Source organism: Hyperolius riggenbachi, chromosome 2 (assembly GCF_040937935.1).
Source record: "Hyperolius riggenbachi isolate aHypRig1 chromosome 2, aHypRig1.pri, whole genome shotgun sequence".
In the NCBI taxonomy this organism is placed as follows: Eukaryota; Metazoa; Chordata; class Amphibia; order Anura; family Hyperoliidae; genus Hyperolius; species Hyperolius riggenbachi.
The window spans coordinates 480,208,309-480,226,094 of NC_090647.1; the positions used below are offsets into that span (position 1 = coordinate 480,208,309).

The 17,786-nt window shown below is 45.5% G+C and overlaps 1 long non-coding RNA gene across 3 annotated transcripts; it reads left to right on the forward strand.

The window, feature by feature from the left end:
* The first annotated feature begins 200 nt into the window (after positions 1–200).
* Positions 201–16,609, forward strand: LOC137547101 (uncharacterized). 3 transcript variants are annotated; one of them, XR_011026480.1, is made up of 5 exons: positions 201–436; positions 14,458–14,628; positions 14,923–15,071; positions 15,265–15,354; positions 16,278–16,609. It is a non-coding gene; the product is annotated as an uncharacterized lncRNA (long non-coding RNA). The 3 variants fall into 3 exon arrangements; XR_011026481.1 differs by lacking the exon at positions 14,923–15,071 and having other exon boundaries at positions 203–436; XR_011026482.1 differs by lacking the exon at positions 14,458–14,628 and having other exon boundaries at positions 208–436.
* Positions 16,610–17,786: the final 1,177 nt, after the last annotated feature.

Here is a 17,786-nt window from a genome sequence, read left to right on the forward strand (position 1 = left end):
GGCCCCATTTAATCTGTCAGAAAATTGTATCGTGTGCACATAGCATTATTATTGATTGGCACCTTCGCTAGAACTTTCCCGAAGCACATTCCCTATCAGCGTGCTATAGGAAGGAGCTGGGACGCCTCATCCAGCTGTCACAACACTGGGCACGTGTGACAGCACCAGTCTGCCTGGCGGCACCGCTCAGCAATGTCACGCGCAGCAGAGCGCGACATCCCCGCCGGAATTCCAGCAGCCTCGCGGACACTGACCGGTCGCTCCTCTCTGCTCGAGCTCCGCACGGCTCTGATCAGCAGCTCCTGCTCCTCCGTGTAGCTCCGCTCTCTCCCGCTGGCTACGAAGCTCTCCAGCAGCTCCAGCACACGGACGACTTGCGGGACCACTCCGGACACCGACCCCGGGCCGTCGGAGTGACTTCGCCCGCCCATTCACAGTAAGTGATCTCTCTGTTTATATGTGGCCCCGACCCCGTGTTCCCATAGTATAGAGCTACGCCCACTCAGGAGTTGCCAACTCGGCGTGTATGGACGCAATGACTTCACATTTTAGGTGCCCGTAATGTGCCCATCTTTTTAAAATAGGCGTCCGTCCACCACAGATGCCGCTTTATTGCACGCCTGTGAGCACTGCGGTTAGGTCCCGGGTAGCTGAGAGGGTTCGCTTTCCTTCAGCGTGTTACCCATTGGCGCCTCCCTCCAGCCTGTATAAACAGAGAGGCAGCCGAGTGCTCTCCGCCCCCCACATCTCCGGCCAGCCAGTAGTAGCAGGAGCTGTCATCCATCCAGGGAGGAGAGATCATGATCCTTACTCCACACGCAGAACACAGCAGCCAGAGTACACACAGCAGCAGCAGGAGGTGCTGATACAGCGGCAGCTCAGTCACTTATGTAAATCTCCCGGCATGCCCCATAATTAACTCTTTCAGGTTCACCAGGCAGCCAGGTAATACAGTTCCAGCACCAGCAGACAAACAAGGAGCACAGTATAAACCACGTCTCAGTAATAGACAGGTCACTAAAAGAATGTGGGGAGAAGGGTGTATCCATGCAAAGAGAGAGGCAAGAATATCAAGGGGGAAAAAAGTGCCCACTTATTTATTCTTCACTAAAACCGACAAGTCTTTGTATCATAATAATACTTTAAAGGACATCTGACCTGGGGAGGGGAGATATTAGATTTACTTTGCTGGGGCTTCTTCTGGTCCCTTTCTGTAGTTTCACAGCCCACCAGGCTGCTGCTCTCCCCTCTGAAAGATCCCCGACCACAGTGGTCGCAGGCTGCTGTGAATGCAAATCTCATCTGTGCATCTCTCTCGCTCATGCTCCTGTAGTCAGGACCATTCTGCGCCTGCGTAGTTTAAGTATGTGAAAACTGCGCAAGCACAGAATTATCCTGGCCACTGGAGCACAATCGAGAGTGGTGCAGATGTGCCCACGACCACAGTGAGGGATCTTTTGGAGGTGACTTCAACATACTGGAGTAGATTGGACCTATAGTGCCCACAAAACGCTTGTGCAATGAATCTCTTTGAGAAGGTTCATATCAGTGCGGTTCGTACACTGTGCGTTCAGCAAAGCGGTGCCTGTACCATTTCTGGGGCATTTTTGTTATAATGGAAGGTATAGGAAGAGCGCTAAACGCTCACAAAACCGTTTTATGTGGCGATTGCTTTTGCATATTTTAGAATAAATACACTATATTTATTATTTTCCGGGTCAAAGAGTTCACTTCCTGACTTGCATCAGGGAGTGAATTACAAAAGCGCTTAGAAAAGCGCTTTTACCAGAAACGCAGCGCGCAGTGGCGCCGGGAGAGGGAAAAATGTACAAACGCTTGCGTTTTCGATTTTAGGTGTAAATGAGGCCTAAAAGTGTTCTTCTGACTCTGCCCCCTGTCTGTCCAAAATTTTGGGTGTCCAGATTTTTGGGGGCTTTTGTCCGTCAAAAATTAAAAACTAGGTTGGCAACACTGGTCCCGCTTATCCTCTCAGCAGTTGCTATCAGAGCTGTGTGATTAGGTACCGTGATTGACTGGCTTGACATAGCTCCCAAGCAGTGGGTAGCGCTAAGAGGATGTAAAGGTTTAGTACATTCCTTACAGTACAGTTGTGACATCATTATGTAATGGCAAGGCATCTGATCCTCTGCCTCAAACACTTTTAGCCATTAACCCTGAACAAGCATGCAGCAGATCAGGTGTTTCTGACATTGTCAGAACTGACTGGATTAACTGCATGCTTGTTTCTGGTTTGATTCAGACACTACTGCAGCCAAATAGACCAGCAGGGCTGCTAGGCAACTGGTATTGTTTAAAATGAAATAAATATGTCAGCCTTCATATTCTTATCACTTCAGGTGTCCTTTAAAGAACAACTGAAGCAAGAGGTATATGGAGGCTGCCATATTTAAGCAATATCAGTTTCTGGATGTCCTGCGGATCCTCTACCTCTAATACTTTTAGCCATAGACCCTGAACAAGCATGCAGCACATCAGGTATTTCTGACAATATTGTCAGATCTGACAAGATTAGCTGCATGCTTGTTACTGGTTTAATTCAGACACTACTGCAGCCAAATAGATCAGCAGGTCTGCCAGGCAACTGGTATTGTTTATAGGGAAATAAATATGGCACCCTCCATATCTCTCTTACTAGAGTTGTCTTTTAGGCTTCTTGCACACCAAGACGTTGCGTTAGGTGCCACGTTAAGGTCGCATAACGTGCACCTAACACAACGTATGGTGCTGCAAGAGCCGACGGTAGAGTGAGCCGCGTTAGGCGGCTCGATTCCTATAATGTCTCCCAGAGTGGCGCTGATTGGCCAGCGGGACCACGTGATGCGGAGCGAGACACTCCGCATCACGTGGTCCCGCCGGCCAATCAGCGCCCGCCAGTGCAGTGAATATTAAGTAGCCATGTGCGCGGCTACTGTAGCTGGCTCTCCCCGCCTCCTCTCCGCCCCCCACTGCGCATGTGCAAACAGTCTAACGAGGCTATAGCCGCTCCAACGCCGTAGCATGCTGCACTTTGCGGAGAACGTGCAGCGTTACATGTAACGCAACGTGGGCTGTGTGAACAGCCCACTTGTGTTACATTGCTGTGCGTTGGGGGAGCGTTACAGGCGCACTAACGTGCGCCTGTAACGTCTTGGTGTGTAAGCAGCCTTAACCTAGCATGTATATGTAGCTGTACTCCTCTCTGAGGCCGGGTACACACATGGCAGAAACTATTGCGGAGCGGGAAACGCTGCGTTTTATGCAGCAATATTAGTCTATGGGACGCAGAAGGACCTGCGCTCCATCTGCGATTTATAGTAAGCAGTAAGTGTTCTGCAGACGCTTGCAGTGTTGCATAACATGCAGGCTGGCTGCCAAAACACACATAATGAAAGTCTATGGGAACGCATATGTGTTGCGTTTTCCATGCGTTTTGCGCAGCGTTTTTCATTAATTAAAAAGTAAAGATATCTGTGTTTCCGCTTCCTGTTGTCTTCCTAATGATTTGCATATATTTAATTAAAAAAAGCATAGAAATGCATATGCGTTTTCTGTTAGTGAACCGCAAATGTGTACAAACGCACGCAATACGCATGAAAAACACGTCTGCTGAAAAAAACCACAAAACGCAAATGCACTAAAAACGTGTTACAAAAAACGGAAAACGCAGGTAGAAGGATCAATTAGGTCAATATCAGCATTCAATAAGATTTAGTCAGGAGTCAAAGGGAAATATAAAGACAATTAAAAGTAAGGCATGTCTCAACAATAAATCGCAATTCCAGCTTGATCTCAAAAACGGTCCCATCAAAGTCATCAACACAACTATGTAGCAGTAACAATTGAATACAAGTATGGTGTGATATTGGATCCTTACTGGACGCAATAGAGAATAACAATTTGTAATGTAAAAACAAAAGGCAATCCATCAACAGCCTACTAAACACTAAGGCCCAGTGCACACCAAAACCGCTAGCAGATCCGCAATATGCTAGCGGTTTTGGGAGCTGATTTCAGAGCGATTCTAGGTATGTTTGGAGAGGTTTTCTAAACATACCTAGCGGTTTTGCGTGCGTTTTTGTGTAGCAGATTACACATATTGTTACAGTAAAAGCTGTTACTGAACAGCTACTGTAACAAAAATGCCTGGCAAACCGCTCTGAACTAGCGTTTTTCAGAGCGGTTTGCGTTTTTCCTATACTTTACATTGAGGATGAAACGCTTCCGAAAACCGCAAACGCGCAGCAGGAGGCGCGTTTGCGGCTTGGCAAAAACCGCAAACCGCCGGTGTGCACCATCCCATTGCAATACATTAGACAAGCGTTTTTAGAGGCGGATGCGGCCGGCGGATCGCTCCAAAAACCGCTCGGTGTGCACTGGGCCTAACTTAGTGTAAAAGAGTCTACATGGCTGCCTTCATACAGCCAAGTAAGAGTGCAATGTGCATGTAAACAAGAAATTTGAGTGACTGTCAGCAGCAATACGAGGAAAAGTGCTCCGGGCAATAGATCCATGTAATGCTAATTAGCCAGGGCAGCGCAAGCGTAGTGGCCCGACACTAAACCGCAGCGGGGGACCAGAGGATCATTTAGGACAGGCGCAGGCACAGGACGGCTGCAGGGGGCTGGTAGAAGCCCCAGGTAAGTGAAACTCTTTTACCTACCTTCGGTTTAGGTTCACTCTTAGGCAGGGCTGTGGAGTAGGTACAAAAATCTTCCGACTCCTCAGTTTATGAAACCACGACTCCAACTCTGACTCCGGGTGCCCAAAATTGCTCCGACTCCACAGCCCTGCTCTTAGGCCCCTTTTAGGCCTTGTTCACATTATAGATCGCCAGCGCAATCGCAAGCGCTGAGCGATTTATTGAGTGATTTTCTTAAAGAACTTTTCTAAACACCTTTAGAGCGATTTGTACTTTTCTAAGCGCTTTTGTGTAGCTGTGTTTTTTTCACTTCAATGAACTCCTTGCCCCGGAAATGAATACATACAATGTATTTATTCATTAAAAGCTCTTGGAAAATCTCTTTTCAATGCGCTTTTTCAAGCGCTTAGCGATTTTCCTATCTTTTCTATTGAATTGTAAATGCTCAGAAAATGGCGCAAGACCCACGTTGACACACGTATGACTGACCATCAGTTTTTATTATGTTTGTATAGAAAAGCTTAAAACGGAACTGAATACTAAAAAAGAGAGACAGGCAGCCTATTTGGCCAATCAAAGCACCAGGATCACATCCTAGAAAGCCACTGACCCACCAGGGCTCGGGGCGGGTTCAGTGGAGCAGTAGTTAGTTACAAGCTGAGTTCAAGCTCCTCTGATGAATCAAGCGATTGTCAATAATAACAGTATAAAATGACCCGAAATTTCTGCGTCTGTAGATACAGTATAGAGAAAGGAGCCAATGTGCTGTGCAAAAAACAAACCAGGAAGTACAAACTTCAGATTGCTGTCAGAATTGGCCATGACAGGTGTCTGACAGAAATCTATCTGATGGTCGAATCTGCTGCAAATCTATCAGTGTATGGCCACCTTTATTCACTATGCAGTGTTGGTAGCACACAGCAATTTTACAGATACTTTTGACATTGCACTGATAGATTTGCAGCAGATTCGACCATCAGATAGATTTTTGTCAGATGCCTGTCAGGTAGAATCTGACAGGAATCTATCTGATGTATGCCACACTCTAGGAACAGATTTCCAATAGATTTCAGAATGAAATCTATTGAAAATCTATCTAAATGCATTATTGCACCATGAGATCCAATGTAACTCTATGGGCCATCGATCTGCTGCCAGCAGCAGAACGACCTAGATTTTCCATCCTGTCAGATAGATCAAATCGATCGAAATCGGACACAAATTGATCGATTGGCCGGTTTGATCTAATCAATCAATCGCTGAAATCGACATTTGTAACTTAACACATACATTGTAAGGGGACCTCATGCTACAATATTTGTATATGCACATTAACCAGGCAATGTACAGTATGTGTTACCATGGTAACGTGGGGCACAACGTGCGACCTGTTCTGTTTACCAGTACAATTCCTGCGCTCAGAATTTTTACCACTACATAGTGAATCTGCCCCAATAATAGCCATATAGCATGGCTTTCCTGATTGTCATTGAGCAGCCATTGCACATTAGGGGACACTAGAGGTAGTCGCCTGAAAATGATTATTTAACAATTAGTTTGGCAGATTAAAATCTAAGGTGTGCATGAGGCCTTAGCAGGAAGCACATATCTTAGGTAATTACCGTCCATCTATAGGTGTCCTTTCATATTCTACAAAATAACTGTAATAATCTCTTATATACTTAAAGGGGCACTATTGCAAATTCCCTTGTTTTTAGTCCCTTTAACATAAATATGTGTAAGTGGAGCAATGTTATTGCCACTTATTGTGGCTGATCAAAAGTATTTTTTACATTGCCACTAACCATTCAGAGCTAGTGAGTCACGTCGGAAGATTTACCTTTGTGACGCGACTTGGCATAATCCATTCTGCAGTAGGAGGCATCTGTATTTGTAGATACTGCAGCCGTTACATCCCCCCCTCCCCCCCTCTTGTCAGCCCAGCTAAGTTTGGTCCAACTTGTAACTGCACTATCGTGCAGTTACGGAGATCTGTGTGGGCTGCAGCCACCGTACGGGTCTACAGTTACAAGCTGCCCGCTGAGGACCTCTTATTTAAAGCTGGCACAAGGATGGACACCTATTGGTGTCCGTTGCTGTGGTAACCAGCAATCGGCTTTCTAATTGCGCAAGACAGCGGCAGCATCAGCGAGAAGACACAAACACATCTTGTGTTTGTGTCTTCTCGCTGATGCCGCCGCTGTCTTGCGCAATTAGAAAGCCGATTGCTGGTTACCAAAGCAATGGATAGTGCAGTTACAAGTTGGACCAAACTTAGCTGGGCTGACCAGAGGGGGGGGGGGGGATGTAACGGCTGCAGTATCTACAAATGCCTCCTACTGCAGAATGGATTATGCCAAGTCGCGTCACAAAGGTAAATCTTCCGACGTGACTCACTAGCTCTGAATGGTTAGTGGCAATGTAAAAAATACTTTTGATCAGCCACAATAAGTGGCAATAACATCGCTCCACTTACACATATTTATGTTAAAGGGACTAAAAACAAGGGAATTCGCAATAGTGCCCCTTTAAAAAAATGTATTGTTTCATACAGTATCTGAATGAAGTGCTCTGTATGTATTGCAGCTTAGCAATCAGGCTAAGCAGGTGGTATTAATAGCTCAGAGGGAGCAGATGGCTGGAGATTATGAAGATGCACAGAAGCCACATCCAGGGGCGTAGGAATAGACCCTGCAGCCCCTGCAGTTGCAGGGGGGCCCCTAGCAAGTCAGGGGCCTGGAGGAGGAAAGGCTGTCACCACCGGCGTACCTACCGGGGATGCGACTCTCTCAGCCGCAGGGGGGCCCGGCCGCCCGGAGCTGCTCTGGGGCCCGCTCACTGTGCGTGGGGGGAGCGCTGCTCTGGACCCCCCAGCAAGGTGCTCAACTGGCCGCAGCGTCTAATAGACGCTGCGCCAGTTCATTCCCCGCAGCCCCGCTCCACCAGCAGCCTGCATAGTCTCCGGCAGGCAGAGCAGGGCTACGGCAAGATGGCCGCCGAAGAAGCCCTACACTGGAGACTATTTGTGTCTCTAGTACAGGGCTTCGGCAGCCATCTTGCCGTAGCCCTGCACTCTGCCTGTCAGCGCGGGAGATGTGCTGCAGGAGGACTCGGGGAGCTGCGAGCCAAATGCCGGGAGAGGAGAAGACTTCTGTCAGGTAAGTGAATTGTTTCTTTTTCACAGGTGCATTTTTTTTTCTAGTGTCTGCTGCCTACATTGTGATTTTCTGGTCACTGCTGCACACATTGTGATTTTCAGGTGTCTGCTGCCCACATTGCGATTTTCTGGTGTCTGCTGCCTACATTGCGATTTTCTGGTGTCTGCTGCCTACATTGCGATTTTCAGGTGTCTGCTGCCCACATTATGATTTTCTGGTCACTGCTGCCCACATTGTGATTTTCAGGTGTCTGCTGCCCACATTACGATTTTCTGGTGTCTGCTGCCTACATTGCGATTTTCTGGTGTCTGCTGCCCACATTGCGATTTTCTGGTGTCTGCTGCCCACATTACGATTTTCAGGTGTCTGCTGCCCACATTGCGATTTTCTGGTCACTGCTGCCCACATTGCGATTTTCTGGTGTCTGCTGCCCACATTGCGATTTTCTGGTGTCTGCTGCCCACATTACGATTTTCTGGTCACTGCTGCCCACATTGCGATTTTCTGGTCACTGCTGCCCACATTGCGATTTTCTGGTGTCTGCTGCCCACATTACGATTTTCTGGTGTCTGCTGCCCACATTACGATTTTCAGGTGTCTGCTGCCCACATTACGATTTTCAGGTGTCTGCTGCCCACATTAGGATTTTCTGGTGTCTGCTGCCCACATTGCGATTTTCTGGTGTCTGCTGCCCACATTGCGATTTTCTGGTGTCTGCTGCCCACATTACGATTTTCAGGTGTCTGCTGCCCACATTGTGATTTTCAGGTGTCTGCTGCCCACATTACGATTTTCTGGTCACTGCTGCCCACATTGCGATTTTCTGGTCACTGCTGCCCACATTGCGATTTTCAGGTGTCTGCTGCCCTCATTACGATTTTCAGGTGTCTGCTGCCCACATTACGATTTTCAGGTGTCTGCTGCCCACATTACGATTTTCAGGTGTCTGCTGCCCACATTGCGATTTTCAGGTGTCTGCTGCCCACATTGCGATTTTCTGGTGTCTGCTGCCCACATTACGATTTTCTGGTGTATGCTGCCCACATTAGGATTTTCTGGTGACTGCTGCCCACATTGCGATTTTCTGGTGACTGCTGCCCACATTGCGATTTTTCTGGTGACTGCTGCCCACATTAGGATTTTCTGGTGTCTGCTGCCCACATTACGACATTCTGGTGACTGACTGCTGCCCACATTAGGATTTTCTGGTGACTGCTGCCCACATTACGATATTCTGGTGACTGCTGCCTACATTAGGATTTTCTGGTGACTGATGCCCACATTGCAATTTTCTGGTGACTGCTGCCCACATGGCGATTTTCTGGTGACTGCTGCCCACATTGCGATTTTCTGGTGAACTCTGCCCACATTACGATTTTCTGGCCCACATTACGATTTTCTGGTGAACACTGCCCACGTTACGATTGTCTGGTGAATGCTGTCCACGTTACGATTTTCTGGTGAACGCTGCCCACATTACGATTTTCTGGCCCACATTACGATTTTCTGGTGAACACTGCCCAAGTTACGATTGTCTGGTGAATGCTGTCCATGTTACAATTTTCTGGTGAACTCTGCCCACATTACGATTTTCTGTCCCACATTACGATATTCTGGTGAACGCTGCCCACATTACGATTGTCTGGTGAATGCTGCCCACGTTACAATTTTCTGGTGACTGCTGCTCACGTTACTATTTTCTGGTGACTGGTGCCCACATTACGATTTTCTGGTGAACTCTGCCCACATTATGATTTTCTAAAGGCCCACATTACGATTTTCTGGAGAACTCTGCCCACATTACGATTTTCTGGCCCACATTACGATTGTCTGGTAAAATGCTGCCCACTTTACAATTAATTTACAGTGAAACGCTGCCCCATTACGATTATTTGGCACCTATGGGGGGGGGCCCCATCCAAATATTCGCAGGGGGGCCCAGTGATTTCTAGTTACGCCCCTGGCCACATCCCTTATTATATTTTGGAAAGCCCAAGCAAGGGCAAAACTATTTGTTCTGGGGTGTCCTGACTCCACCCTCCACCTTAGAAATTGCTCCTCTAGGAGAACAATACATCTACAGAACTCGTGTGGAGAGGGTTCAAGATATAGCTCATTTCCCCCCAGTCAGTACATCATTTCTACTTGATAGTTAATGATTTTCCCATTTCCCACACTCTGAACATGTTTCTTTGGTTCTTTTCCATGTTCATCCTGACAATCTTCTATCCTTCCTTTTCTCTCCTTCTTTTTTTGCTCCTTTTTCCCTGCTTATTCTAGCCTTCAACTCCACTCTTAATTTTTCTAGTTTTCTTATTACATATTTTCTCCTCCCTGTGACGCTTCACGATGTCGGCAATACCGATTACCGAAGATTTGCGAATGCATCATTTTATAGTCCTTGGTCATTTCTAGCCAATTCCATTCTTCTGCCCAGCTGACATACAAAACCGCAAGGAACTGCCTGGACATTAACGATAATGCAAAGCTTGCATGCGGGTTAGAGAGACGCAGAGACGGGAACACACCCATAGAATTGTATGAGTAGTGAGATGACATGCAGAATTATTAATTAGTAATGCAGCTGATGCCCTGTGAGCTACCCCTGAGGCTGGGAGCACAGAACCAGGACCCAATAGTGGACTAGTGTAGTAGTGCATACTTGAATACCATTTTCACATGCAGAAAAAAAACCTTACAGCAGTGTAGCACTGTGTGCATTTTCTCTATCAATTCTATTACTTTCTGTAAAGAAAAAAAAAAGTGTGCAAGTGTGCTCCCAGCCTAATTCTAAGTGGAAAGACTATGCAAATTTTGAATGCAAATGTATGCAGCTTTAAAGTTCCACTTTTCCAGAATAAGTCTGGTTCATTTTCAAGTTACATACATTTACAGACACAATTTGCATAATCTTGCAGCAACTCAAAATTATTTGCATCACATTGATCATCTCTAGTTAGACACCCAGCTAAGTTATCATGCCAACGCCGGCAGCCACTTCCAGTTTCGGCGACAGGAGCCGACAGGCCGGGAACGCGAGTGATTCTTCGCATTCCCGGCCACAATAGTGCCCTCTATGCAGCTATAGCATTTAGCAGCATAGAGGGCGCTATTGTGGCCGGGAACACGAAGAATCACTCGCGCTCCCTGCCTGTCGGCTCCTGTCACCGAAACCGGAAGTGGCTGCCAGCTGGGCCAGGAGCATCTGATGGAGTCGGCGTGGGCACAATACAGCTGCAGGGGGCTGCTGGAAGCCCCAGGTGAGTAAAACTAATTTTTTTTCCCACAGACTTAAGGGCTGATTCACACTACAAGAGCTTTTTAAGCGCTAGAGATTTTAAAAGCGCTTGCTAATGCAATGCTATGGGGGGATTTTACAAAATCACATCGCTCCAGTGAGAACACACAGATAGGATAACATTAGCAAGAGCTTTTAAAATCACAAACCGCTCAGATAAGCTCTTGTAGTGTGGACAAGCTCTTAGTGCCCCTTTAAAGAGACACTGAAGCAAACTAATTTTGCCCATTTTACCTTATAATTCGCTTTAGTGCTCTCATGACAAGTAAACCGCCGCATCTCCGCCGCAAAACGAGGGCTGCAGAGCCCCCAAATCCATCTGCAAATATCCACGACCAACTTGGTCATGGATTTTGCTGCTCTGAGAGGCAGAGCTATGAGCTGTAGCTCTGCCTCTCTTTCCATCAATCGCCGCACGGATCCCCGCCCCTCTCTGTAAAGGAAGAGTGAGAGGCAACGATCCGCCGCGATTGACATCAGGAGAGGCAGAGCTGAAGCTGAAAGCTCTGCCCCTTCCAGGAAATACCGACTGGATTGCCCCCCGGGGATTTGGGGGCTCTGCAGCCCTCGTTTTGCGGCAGAGACGCGGCGGTTTACTTGTCATGAGAGCACTGAAGCGAATTATAAGGTACAATGGGCAAAATTAGTTCGCTTCAGTGTCTCTTTAAGTCCCATACACATGCTCAACAGCGGTCTTTTATGCAGCACAATTCTCAAACAACTTTTGTTGTGAAACGAGTTGAAACAACCCAAAAAAGGTTGCTTGCTATTGTTCACACAAGTGATAAGACTGATAAGACATCAATCCAACTGTTGGATTGATGTCTTATCAGTCTTATCAGTTGTGTGAACAATAGCAAGTAACTTTTTTTGGTTGTTTCAACTTGTTTCACAACATAAGTTGTTTGATAATTGTACTGCATAAAAGACCGCTGTTGAGCGGAATTCACCTTGAGCTTGCTGGGAAATCTGTAATTTTTTGTTAACACTTGTAACCCTTGTCAGCTCCAGGGCCAATTGCAAATGATTTTCAAACTTACATTGCTCCTGAAAATTATTTGATATACTATTCAATTTGGGGTTAGGGCCCTTTTACACTAAATCAGTTGGTATGCATTAGTGTGTGTTAGCATGTGTTACAACACGCTGGTACGTGTTTTTTTCCATAGCAGTGCATTGTGAAAAAGCTTTCAATTAAAACGCGTATAGTGTGAACTGTGTCATAGGAAAACATGGACATTACTTTGAAAAACGTTTTTCTTCCAGTTTTAACTGAGAACAACTGATTAAGTGTAAAACGGGCCTAAGTGTCTACAATTTTAGCTGTACTGTCCTACCATTTTGTCCATGCACAATCCCTGCAGAGCTGTTGTGAATCCAAAGAGAATGTTGTGCACATTTAGCGCAGAGGTGTTGTCCATTATAAACCTGGTTCAGACTGTGTGTTAAGAATGTGTGATAGAGGACAAACCCCCTTATTTTATTGATTTGATGGCGGTTGTGTGTTCTCCAGATTTATTGCAGCCTGCCCTGTGTCGCTGTTGTTCACTGCCATATAAAAACGTTCCCCATACAGCAGCAAATACTGCCAACACAGGCTGCAGAAATGCCAGTGACCACACACAAGAAGCAATAAAACAGGAAGTCACGTGCTTATGGCAGGCAGCCGGGGCTGGTTTTTAAATGGGCCTCCCTATAGCTTTCATTTGTTGCACTGCATCCACTTTCCTGGTCAGACTTGACCTTGCAGAATATTCCCCTCATCCTTTTCCTGTTGTGGTTGGTGTTGAATGCTGATTTGTTAAATATATGTTTGAGATTATAAATGTTTTGTAACAGAAATATCCAGCTCTCTGTGAAATTCTAATCATTTAGGGCCTGGGCCCACTGACGCAGGTGTGTCCGCTTTTCAGTTACACATCAATGTTGAGGTGCCCATACACGATACAATAAAAAAACGTTTGATTTTCCCGTTTATTCGATCTAAATGATCGAATCAAATGAAAGTTGAAAATATGTTTTTTTCAATTAAGAAATTCGAACGATTATCCAGTTTTTTCAAGAAAAATCTGATCGGACATGCTAGAAAAATCTTTATATTCGATCTAACGGAATAATCGAACTAAATTATCTAATCGAAAAAAATGAAAAATTGTACCATGTATGGGCCACCTTTACAGATGCAGAAAAGTGGACAGAAGCGGATACAACTGCGTCAGTGAGCTCAGGCCCTCAGTATGTCCCAACTGTCACTTTCTGTACGGCAGCCTTTTTGTCTCTTTATTCTGGTATAGACATTTGTCAGTTAGTGAGGTTGTAGCAGTCAGGCTTCAGAAATGGATACCTTTTTACCTCTGGAAAGCTCTACAAAACATCCCTGTGTGCTTTGAATGTGAGTAAAGATTCTTTGGATTCTACTTGGAATCTTTTTCATTGAGTACAACTGCCTGTGTATACTTTTGAGTCAGTGTGGAGACATATTGGGGAAGGGGGTAGGGTTACACGCTGCCCACACTGTTATGTAAGAGAAGGATAATATGATGGCTGCACTAGTTATGAGGCTTTGGGGGCAGGATGACATGGTGGACGCACTGTTATAGCTAACTGTCCTATTCTTTTTCTGGTAAGTTTTGTTTTTCCTCTCACTGTTCTCTGTTTCTCCGCACATGAGAAGTGCTTCTTGAAAGCTTGTCCCCACAGTGGTCATTTTCTACCTCTTTTTCCATGTGTGTTCTATATGCGGCTTACACTGCTGATTAACGGCTTATTATAACAGGAGACTAAACACTGCATGCATCTGATGAAGGAAAAAGAAACAGCATTTTTATTAGGCTCAAACATTTTGATTAGATTTGTGATTTATTATTGTTAAAGGATTCTGATTGGTAATCCTCGCTAACGTTTGCTGCAGTTTTCCTAGTCTTGGTTTTGATAACTCTGCCCCACTCTTCATTTGGTAGATTTGGCCGTCCAGAACAATGGGCCTGATTCACAAAGCGGTGCAAAGTGTTTGCACGCCTTTGAAAAGCCCTTTATCACGCCTAAACTCAGTTTAGGCGTGATAAAATAATACTCGCGCAAAATTCCCACGCGTAAAGTTTTGTGCGCAATCGCGCAGTGCACGGTGCAGTGCGCGCGATGCGCCCATTAAACCCTATGGGCGCTGCGCACGGAATTGCTTTGGAATTGCTTTTATCGCTGACTTTGCGCGCGATAAAGAGCACAAAGTGGTGCTAACTTAGCGGTGCAAAGGTTATCACGCCTAAAGTCTTTTAGGCGTGATAACTGAGTTATCACCGCTTTGTGAATCAGGCCCAATGACTCTAAATGTGCTTTTGTTTTATGTAATGATTTTTCAAAAGGCCCCTACACACGTTGGATTGATGTAACCCATCAGGGATCGGGACCCGCTCTTTCTGATGACATCACTGGACCTAAGCTGTACAGCTGGCGATGCAATCATGAGGGGGTATGGAGGGACAACGGAGGGGCACAGATGTAATGTCATGTGACGGGTGACCGGTGGCACAAAGGTAACTCAACCAAGTTGATCCACGTGGCGGATCGCTTGCAGGTCTGGGGGCTTGTGTACACACACTAGATTATCGGCTGAGGCGGTGTTTGTTGCCTGCCAAAGCTGAGTTTAATCAAGTGTTTGTATGGGGCTTAAAGAGCAACTCCAGTGAAAATAATGTAATAAAAAAAGTGCTTCATTTGTACAATAATTATGTATAAATGATTGTCATTGTTTGCCCATTGTAAAATCTTTCTTCTCCCTGATTTACATTCTGACATTTATCACATGGTGACATTTCTACTGCTGGCAGGTGATGTCACTGGAAGGAGATGCTGCTTTCTTTTTGGGCAGTTGGAAACCGCTGTAAACAGCTGTTATTTCCCACAATGCAACAAGGCTCCCACAGTGTGATGTCAGAACCATCCATACAGAGCACCCTGATGATCAGTTTGTGAAAAGGTAAAGATTTCTCATAGGAAAGGGGGTATCAGCTACTGATTGGGATGAAGTTCAATTCTTGGTTACGGTTTCTATTTAAATCAAGCAATTGAAGTTTACATTTTATCAAATGTAGTCATTTAATATAATAATTTATGCTTTGGCCTTGCCTCATGCTAATGCTTATACCTGCCATCCCTTTATCACATTACAGATCCATTTTGAAGCAGGACAGAAGTGGAAGTGAGTGAGAAAAGGTGACTGCTCTGAAGAGGAAGATGATCCGGACATGACACTGGAGAAGGTAACGCCCCCCAACACTGCCCACCACTGCCATGCTGCTCTACATGCACGGGAGGAAGGATGAGGGTGGCTGCACTATTGTGGGGGGAGGGGTTACACACAGGCTTGCAGAAATGGGGGAGGGGGGTTAAGTTTGCATGGGGTCCACACTGTTATGGAAGGAAAGGATGAGATAATGGCTGAACTAGTTATGAGAGGTAGGGGGCAGGCTGTTATAGTGGGTGAACTGCTAGCAAGGAGTGTGGTATGGTGGCTATAGTATTCATGGGGCATAGGATGACATTGTGGCTACACTGTTAAGGGGAGGAAGATGACATTGTAGTACTGTTATGGGGAGGAGAGGGACTCGGTAGCCCTTTCAACCATTTAATGCCCCTCCACTGAGATGTACAATTGCCAGTCACAGTGTGTTGGCTTATTTTATAGAGAAACACGGTTGTGACCCCACTCAATTATCAGCGTGTGGGGTAGAGAAGCTTAGTAGACAGTGGAGGGGGTGCAACTCAAAAAGAGACATCTCTAAAATTGAAACCCGGTGGATATATAAGATGGACTGCCTTACACCAAAGGGGCTGATCATTGAATTGGACCTCAGTAGTTTTATAGCTAACAGCTGATGCATAGAAATGTATGGTATGGGTAGACACTGGGCCGCTATCTGGGATGCATCCCATGCTTACCATTCTATTTGTATTTTAATTTCATTTTTATTCTTATATGTATTTGTTTTATTTTTATTCTATTTTTCATTATTTTTATTTTCAGGCCATTCAGACTATTATGGTAGTTTCCATTTTGGCCACAAGATGGCAATAAGAAGTTGTGCAATAAGATGGCATGTTTAGAGAATGTACTGTAAATGCCAATTTGAATTGTGAATATGTAAAGGGTTTATGTATCACAGAAATTCTGCCTCTTGCACAGAATGCTCCTGACCACAGAAGGGAGGGAGCACATGGCCCGAGCAATGCATGCACAGTGGCCCTTTCGGAGGGAACCAGCAGAACAACAAACACACTGGGAGGAAACTGAGGGACCTGTAAAGCTATCAGCTCTGAAACAACGACTCAGGATTTTCTCACCATAGAGTATCTCGGATCCTCAGCATCCTCAGCATTGACCCGCATGCACTTCCTAAAGCTCTATCTTATGTATGCAGATATATATATATACCTACTTGTTCTACTTACATAATGTATATATTGTACTGTCCACATTTTGATTTCAGTTAATTGTATAAAATTCTGTTTCAGGAATTTGCCATTTCCCATAATTCCCCCTGACTGAAGCCAATACTGATGTAATTTCCCCCTTACTTTTTTTTCACCTAGAAACTGCACTGTCATAGCTAGCTTGCTTTGTAAACACATGTGAGCACAATATAGATCAGATTTCAGCAGCTCACTGACCTGCCCTCAGCTAATCAGTAAGGAGCAGGCATGTGGGAGGAGTGATGACAAGTTTCCTTCTTGTGAGCAATGGAACAAATAAAGCCGAGCTGACTGAGATAACATTTATTACAGCAGAAACATTTCTGAATACAATGGAGTGCTTGCAGTGCAGGGTAAGGCTGCAGGCTGCATAATAAACACAGAGCAGTGGGTATATGGAATTTGATTTTGTGGCCGACAATCCCTCTTTAAACAGAAGGAGGCCATCAAGAGTGCCTTTGGTATCACAGAAAAATAGGAAACGACGCCTGTTGTGGCCACCGTGCTCGATCAGTCTCAAATTGGCTTGTTTAGGAACATCAATCAGAGTTTGGCCGCTGCACACTGCAAATCCGATTTGCGATTCCAATTTTCCCTGGTTGTTATCAAAACAAGAAGAAAAACGCAGAAAAACCGCAGCATGCAGTAACGATTAAAAATCACAAATTGGAATCGCATGTAAAACCGCAAATCGGAATCGCGTATGGTGTGCAAGAGGCCCTTTAACCTGCTTCCATGGGAGAAGGCTGAAAGATCACTTCAAAGCTTGGAAAGGCCACCATCCAATCTAACCCAACTTAGAGCTGCCATTATGCCAGCATGGGCCAACATTCCTCAGCAACGGTACCAGCATCTTGTTGAGACCATGACGAGATTACAGCTAAAGGTGGACCAACCTGTTATTAGAGGGCATCTATTTTTTGGCCACTCTGTGTAGATATCATTGCCAGCATAGCATGAAAGGAGAACTAAAGGCTCGTTCACACCTAGAGCGTTTTGCACTTTTTTTGAGCGCCGGCAACTTTGAAAAACGCACTAAAAACGATTGTGCAATGAATCCTTATGGGATAGTTCATATCAGCGTTACGTCTGCCTTCCATTCAGCAAAGCGCTGCCTGTACCTTTTTTAGGACGATTTTGTTACAATGGTCAAAGAGTTCACTTCCTGACTTGCGTCAGGGAGTGAATTACAAAACCGCTCTGGAAAAGCAATGGAAACGCA